Here is a 5,788-nt window from a genome sequence, read left to right as displayed (position 1 = left end):
CGCCACTCTAGTCATGGTGGTTACTAGTTCTCGCCACCCACTCACCACTCTAGTCATGGTGGTTACTCGTCCTCACCACCCACTCACCACTCTAGTCATGGTGGTTACTAGTTCTCGCCACCAACTCACCACGCTAGTCATGGTGGTTACTAGTTCTCGCCACCCACTCACCACTCTAGTCATGGTGGTTACTCGTCCTCACCACCCACTCACCACTCTAGTCATGGTGGTTACTAGTTCTCGCCACCAACTCACCACTCTAGTCATGGTGGTTACTCGTCCTCACCACCCACTCACCACTCTAGTCATGGTGGTTACTCGTCCTCACCACCAACTCACCACGCTAGTCATGGTGGTTACTAGTTCTCGCCACCAACTCGCCATGCTAGTCGTGGCAGTTACTAGTTCTTGTCACCCACTCACCATGCTAGTCGTGGTGGTTACTAGTCCTTGCCACCAACTCACCATGCTAGTCGTGGCAGTTACTAATCCTCGCCACCAACTCACCACGCTAGTCATGGTGGTGACTAGTCCTCACCACCAACTGACAGGCGGTCACTGCAGTTGCTGCCTAATGTGATGAACTGGCCACAGATGAGAGGTTCAAGGGCAATGTAGTAGTACACAATACTAGGGAAACCAGAGTGGCGGTGGCGGTGACGGCGTTCTGACACAGTGCTGCAGGTCACCCAGACATGACCTCTGAGATTCTCACCAGTTAAATCTCTGCTGATTAAAGGTCATTTATCAAGGTCAGCCTAGTCCTGCCACTGCAATTAAAGAGAATCACAGTGGCGCCCTAGTGTCATGTGCCGGTGCGAGCAGATGGCGTCATTCAACATCTGCAGAGTTCCCAAATTTTGAGTAATCTGATTACTCCGGTGGACAGATGTTTCTTGCTCAAACAAGATGATGTCTGACAGAATTAACCCTCAAAGCAGGAGAACACATCCAGGTGTTTTCTGATCTCATCATGTGACTTTAAATGTCCAGTCAGTGCTGGTCAGAAATCCACCCAACAGTCAGCTGGGCGCGTTCTGCTCCCAGAACCTGTCGGCCGTGATCGGGCCGCCTTGTAATGCTCTGACAACTGATGGGTATGATGTCAGAGGATGAAGAAGGAGCATGCTTTTCTGGAGTTTTTGGAAGGCGATACAGAAACCCAAACAGAACCACAGCTGTGGTTCCCTCTACTTTCTCTAAAGGTTCTGCAAATATTCTACACACATGGAGGAAACATCTCTTCCTGGAACATCCTGAACTGTTGTGTGTCTGACGTTCTCAGAGCGTGATGTCACCACCCAAAGCTTAAAATAACATGTTCTTACAGTTCCCCCTAACCTTCAAAGAACTTTGGGAACTTTAGAATCTGATTAGAACTCCATTCAGAAAACCAGCATTGTAAAAGTTCTTATCTTGTTGTCATGGCAACAGACATGAAAAATCATGAAGTCATACTTTACTAATGTCACCATCATGATGCCATAAATTCAGCATCATTACTGATGACGGAACCGGTGAGCGTTCCTCAGGGAGGCTGCAAAACCTGGAACTAGTCCTTTGATAAGCTCACTGAGAGTCAATCTCACTGCTCGCCCTCATCATCATCTCATCGCCAGATTGACGAAGTGGCGAGGCTGCAGCCCAGGAGGTTCAAAAGTGCAGCTACAATTAGGGCGCCATCACAATAACAGCCCACCATTTTAATTGTCCTGGCGCTGGCACCAACTCTAATCACCAACATGGCTGCATCTGTTTACACGTCTGTCACAGCGGCAGGAGGGAGAGTCATGTGACCCCAAACTGCTGTTAACACTCGTAACTGAAAAAACAACAACAACAACAACAGTGTGAAATCATTGTAATAATCCAGACGACCACAAGGATCACATGACAAACTCCCCACATGGGTCAGACCCAACTGGCTCAGATGGCCACAAGATCAAAGACATTTTGATATCGGATTGTTGGGTTGCTTTTGTGTCATCACCGGGAAGGTGGGGGAGGGAGGACCGGCTCTGCCTCCTCACAAAGGTGAAAGCATCCTGAGGTCATCCTGCCTGGGCCAGGTGGGGGTCAGATGTGGGTCAGGTGGGGGTCAGATGTGGGTCAGATGGAGGTCAGATGGAGGTCAGGTGGAGGTCAGGTGTGTTCTGACCAGAACAGAGGAACCTTGGTCATTCATCAGCTAACAAACACCAATTTCCTGCTGAGAGACGCGTGCGTCTAGTCAGGAAACATCTCTGGACTGATGCACACCTGACTTATTAATGGCCTGATGGCGAGAGTATCGAGCGCTCAGATGTGGAGTATTGATCATGCAGAGTGATTGACAGCCTGGAAGCTGAGCGGCGTCTCACCTCTTGCATTTGCAGGAATCGACCTTCCAGCGCCGCCACGGCGTCCGACCTCTCTGCCAGCTGCTTCTGCAGTTTGATCTTCGTCACGTTACTGACGACACATGACCTGAGGGAGGAGCACACCTGGCGACTGATGTTTGTTTCTAGAGCACGTGCAGTGTTCCAGCCGTACTCCTCCGTTCACCACAACACCATCGATCTGCAGCAGCTGCAGACCAACAACAACACGCTCGCACGCTGTTTCCCACAGCGAGTCATTAACCAGAGCTTCAGTCCCACAGACAACAATGGTGGCAGGAGCCGCTGGTCCTCTGGATCCCCTATGGTGGATCTTGTTGCCACAATATACCTTTGTCCAGAATGTGTTCTTCTTCTTTGCTATGTTTTGTGCTGATTTTGTATGATTTTTTTGTGATATTCAGGGATCATAGTTGATTATCAGTACCTGGCACCGGAGGGCGCCGTTCTGAGACTTCTCCACCTGAACCAGGCACATCACATGTTGAGCTGAACCGTGTGTGTGGGCCAGGAGTCGATGGTTGGGAGGCTCATGGAGGATTTCTGTTGACAGTGGCCATCTAGTGCGGTACTAGGGGTCAGAGTGCAGGCAGTTCAAGAGTTCAGGAGGAGGACAGCCTGGGGTACAAAGGAAGACCTCCTCCGCTGGGTCCTGCAGGCCGGACACCGGAGCCTGCGACCAGATGGCAGCCTCTTGAATGCCGGGAAGAGGCTGCCATCCGGTCGCCATCCACAAGATCGCCACTGGCCGCTTGTCCTACACCGAGTGTACACCTGTACTTCCTGTATATGCTGCAACTGTATTATACTCTCTTCTTGCTAGAATTCACCCTGTGTACATACCACAATATTTGCAAAGTACTTCTCATTCATTAATGTAATTATGCTGTTTATCTATTGTGCACTACTACTTCTTCAGCACTACTACCTCTACTGCACGACTACTTCTATCATGCACTTTACAAAGCAACTGCTGCTGCCTAGGGAGGTGGAGACTTCCTTACCTTATGTGTGTTGTTGTGTTGTCTTTGTGTAACCAACTGTACCGCTCTCTGCTCCCTTAGTTGCCCCCACGGAGAAAAATCAAGTTTTCTGAATCTGATCTGACACTTGAGTAGCAACAATAATAACCACTGTGAATGCGCCCAGCTCAGGTGAGTATCTCAGCCTCAACACCACCAGGACGAAATATGAGCAGGAGCCAGGTGGGAGCAGCAGCTCCTGCAGGTTGAACAGTGCCCACCCCTGATTGGGCAGATGTCAAGCTCAAAGGTTGAGCTTGACATCTGCCACTGATTGATTTGATTATGAGCAGAGAGGAAATCATCAGGTGAACTGAGTCAGGGAGCTGTAGCGCCCCCTACAGACCAGACGAGAAGGTTCAGAGATGTGCCAACAATCCTGGGCAGCATTGAGCTCTGGCACCAGTGAGGAGCTGCTGGTCCAGACGCCCTGAAGGAGCAAATGTCTCAGGTGAGGAATCCAGCGCTTCACACCTTCATCACTAGGGTATCATGTTATCACCAATATTAGGCCGATCGATATCACTGATCACGTGAAAGGAAACATGCTTTGTGTGCTAGAGCACTTTGAAGACAAACCCCTGAGAACCTGCGCCTCTATATTGTATGAGAGTGAGACTGGCATCCTGATTTCTGCCTGGCAACAAACCCTCCAGGAATGTAGGAGGGGACGTTCCCAGCCGCCTCCATTCCAGTGGCAGGCTGACGTGAAGGAGGCGGCTCGCGCTCGTCTGAACAAACCCTTGACAGTTTCAGCTGAGCTGCACGGTCCACCGCCATCATGATGGCTGACTCTGACACGACGCACCAGTCACAGCCGATGAAGGAGGGGTCAAAGGTTAGGCCTGGAGGAAGCACGCCTGATGGAGGTCTGTCACGATCCAGTGCTCGTGGAGCGGCGGGCTGAGAGTCGGACACGGAGGTGTGAACTTCCCCGTCCAGAAAGACGTTCATCTCAGCTCCTAAATTAGGGCGCGTCTGTCAGCTGGCCCGTCAAACTAACGTGTGATGTATGTACACAGATCCAGTCAGGCCTGACGGAACCTGACACAGCTGTTAGCAACACAGTCAGCAGGGAGCCGAACCGTTGAGGTGTTGGAGAACAAGCCAGCAATGATGAGTTTCCAGTAGGGGAGACCAGGGCTGGTTGGCACGGAGGGGGCTGTCTTGCAGCTCACAGCCTACAAGGTAGCAAATTCAACGGGACCTGGTGTGGGCGGGAGGTCTGAAATCAGGAGCAATTAGAGGCGTGGCCCATCGTCATCATGTCTTTGCATGGCACTACGCAGCGTCAGGTCCTGACCTCACAAGCCTCCACAGTCGAGTGTGTTAGTAAACACATCACACACACACACACACACACACACACACACACAATGGGCCTCTAACAGCCATCAAATGCACCAGCAGCTCTGTCTCTTTCTTTCTCTCTCTCTCACTCTCTTTCATGATGGTGGTGGTGTTCAGTGCGACCGCTCAATGAAAAAACTAGGACCTTGCTTTAACTCCAGAGTTCCTCTTTATTTGCCTCGGCTCCTCTCAGTACAACAACACTCCTTCAGTGGGGTACATGGAGCGAGCACTTCCAGCGCGTGCGCCCCTCAATAGGGTTTGGGTCTTAAAGACACACACACACACACACACACACACACACACACACACACACACACACACACACACAGAGTAAACATACACATAACAGTGGTGATGCTGGTGGTGGTGATGTTGGTGGTGGTGCTGGTGATGCTGGTGGTGGTGGTGATGCTGGTGCTGGTGGTGATGCTGGTGGTAGTGGTGGTGATGTTAGTGGTGATGCTGGTGGTGATGCTGGTGGTGGTGATGCTTGTGGTGATGCTGGTGGTGGTGATGCTTGTGGTGATGCTGGTGGTAGTGGTGGTGATGTTAGTGGTGATGCTGGTGGTGATGCTGGTGGTGATGCTGGTGGTGGTGATGCTTGTGGTGATGCTGGTGGTGGTTGTTCTTGTGGTGATGCTGATGGTGATGATGGTAATGATGGTGGTGGTGGTGGTGGCGATGCTTGTGGTGATGCTGGTGGTGATGCTGGTGGTGGTGGTGGTGATATGTCTTTATCTGCCATATGTTCATGTGTTTTTTTGTTGCAGCATCATTTTCTCCACAGGGACACAAACAAAGCTGAGGATGTAGATGCTGCTGGGAGTTGGAGTTCTTTATTTCATTAACATGTAGATCAACTATCATGTGTTCTGGTCGTTTAACCATTGAAATGTCATACAAGATGTCATGTTTGTAGTGGGAAAGTCGGCAACTTCAGGTTTGAAGGGGGAGGGTATGTCACATGTCGACGGGCTCATGGAACACTACAATTCCCATAGGGCGCCGCGCGGTGCGCGTGTATAGTTGCGTCAT

Source organism: Aulostomus chinensis, chromosome 7 (assembly GCF_037954235.1).
Source record: "Aulostomus chinensis isolate RoL2024-O1b breed Wild chromosome 7, RoL_Achi_v1.0, whole genome shotgun sequence".
NCBI classification, from domain to species: domain Eukaryota; kingdom Metazoa; phylum Chordata; class Actinopteri; order Syngnathiformes; family Aulostomidae; genus Aulostomus; species Aulostomus chinensis.
The sequence above is the reverse complement of the archived record's forward strand: the minus strand, read 5'-3'. Positions refer to the sequence as shown.